Source organism: Priapulus caudatus, unplaced genomic scaffold, assembly GCF_000485595.1.
Source record: "Priapulus caudatus unplaced genomic scaffold, Priapulus_caudatus-5.0.1 Scaffold1066, whole genome shotgun sequence".
NCBI classification, from domain to species: Eukaryota; Metazoa; Priapulida; class Priapulimorpha; order Priapulimorphida; family Priapulidae; genus Priapulus; species Priapulus caudatus.
Window position 1 is genome coordinate 41421 of NW_014578127.1, and position 2365 is coordinate 43785.

At 46.9% G+C, this 2365-nt stretch overlaps 1 protein-coding gene across 1 annotated transcript in view; it reads left to right on the forward strand.

Annotated features, from left to right (window-relative positions):
• The window catches only part of LOC106815214 (guanylate cyclase 32E-like), a 48312-nt gene that overhangs the window by 36866 nt on the left and 9081 nt on the right, over positions 1-2365 (forward strand). The gene's annotated exons all lie outside the window — the stretch shown is intronic.

A 2365-nucleotide genomic window follows, 5' to 3' on the forward strand; every position in this document is an offset into this window, starting at 1 on the left:
CGGACACAATCCACGCAACAGTTAACCACCAACATGGCACAAGCCACCTTGAGTCACTTCAACACAATTGTTTTCCATCTTTGTACACGCAGGCACACACACACACAACACGCACATCTCAATTGGGCCGATGATCGAATCAAAACACGTGTAAAGGTCATTCAAGAAATCAACGATCTGCAAGATTAAAAAACATTTCTCCGTTACGAACCATCGACACACCACACATCGTAAGTAATGCTCACACACATATAGCTATCGCAAGCAACGATATTAATCCGCCCTGCTTCAGCAAACACTTATGCCATTATATATTCCTAATGTTCGCCCAGTAAAGTGCTACTAGCTAGCTAACACAATACCCGCACATCACTCCATGGCACTTACATGAGGACACAGCATAGCCAGCCTGCGGTCACCTACGATAGAAAAAATCTCATCACACTGCCAGCGACTGCAATTCAGCGAACGTAACTAGTGTGGCAGTCGCACACCACATTGCAACCGTGAGAGTGACGGGACCCGCTAATTAGGGACGCGAGCTGGGGAGAGCATTTCACCACTTTATATTGCACTCACTCAGCTGTCACACTACGCTGCGTGATGCAAATAGTTTATCGCGCCGAAGGAAAATGCTGCTATCGGAAGTTCGAAGCACATGCATAATTACACTCGACGGAGTTGAGCCACTTAGTGTTACATCCTATCTCGATGGCATCTCGTCTGTTGATCACCCTATGCCTATCATTGCGTCTACGTCTTCATCTTCGTCCCCACCCGCTCCCCTCTTCGGCCTAAGCGTACAATCAGGTCGTAACCAACTACGACCTCGAAGCGAAGTGCGCTTTGAGGAGAGAGCGGTTGAAGCCCGACTAACTGTGCACCTGCCGGGCGAAGTGTACGATGGCTACATGCACTCGTAAAAACTTCGCGCCTGCACGCTTGCGGTTCCTTCGTTTAGTCTGCTCAGCGCAGCGAAGACGCTGCAGAGAAAGCTATACAATCAGAACGTGGGGCGGGGGAAAGCCAGGAGGAGAGGGGAGAGGAAGCGAAGGAGATATAGGGAAGGACAAAGCGTTAGCGTTAATGGAAGGAAAGATGAAGAGAGATGGCAGCGAGGCCATCAAGACCCACACACTTAGAGTGAAGCGAAACGCACACAGAGAGGACAACAGAGAGCATACAACACAAGAAATCAAGATCAAAACATATTGGGGCGAGAATAGAAAGAGAGAATGGCGAAACTGATGGAATATTATCTTGTAAATCTATGCTCGGATAACTCCTCTTTATTTAAAATGCTTAATCTTCGCAAAATATTATCCCTCTCGGATGATAGAGCGCATGCGCGAGCACCGTTTTATGCGTGCAATAGGGACTGAAAACAACTGCATAATATAGCTCGCTGAGGGTGTGAGGGGTGGGAGACTGATGACAGGTGTCAGAGAAGGTAGCTGAGTGGGCGCTGGCAGAAGAAGCAGACTGAGCGAGGGACAAGGGAGGCAACGGGGAGGACGGGAGGGGATAAAGTAGGAGTTTTGCTCACTCCAAGCTAGGGCGCTCTCCTAATTATAAGCACAGGTCAACGGATACAATTTAATTCCAGAAATTTATGCTGAGATACCCCATAACCATATTAGATGCATATTCATGACAAAATATAACTCCTCTGGTGAGATATTGCCCATGCGCTAACACACTAACGTAGCCAGATTGTGTACTGGCTTGTATATGCAACAGGGACCTTACATGCAAGGTCTTCTTCCTAAATCTTAAGTGAGGTCTACTGATGGAATATTATCATGTAAATCTATGCTCGGATAACTCCTCTTCAATTTAAATGCTTAATCTTCGCAAAATATTCTTCTTCTCGGATGATCCAGCGCATGCGGGAGCACGGTTCCAAGCGTGCAATTGGGACTGACAAAACTGCATAATATAGCTTGCTGAGGGTAAGAGGGGTGGGAGCCTGATGACAGGTGGCAGGGAAGGTAGCTGAGTGGGCCGTGGCAGAAGAAGCAGACTGAGCGAGGGATAAGGCGGGCAACGGGGATGACGGGAGGGGATAAAGTACGAGTTTTGCTCCCTCCAAGCTAGGGCGCTCTCCTAATTATAAGCACAGGCTCACAGATACAATTTAGTTCCAGATATCTATGCTGTGATACCCCATAACCATATTAAATGCATATTCATTACAAAATATAACTCCTCTGGTGAGATATTGCCCTTGCGCTAACACCATAACGTAGCCAGATTGTATACTGGCTGGGATATGGAATAGGGACATTACATGCAAGGTCTTCTTCCTACATCTTAAGTGAGGTTTACTGATGGAATATTATCATGTAAATCTATGCTCGGATAA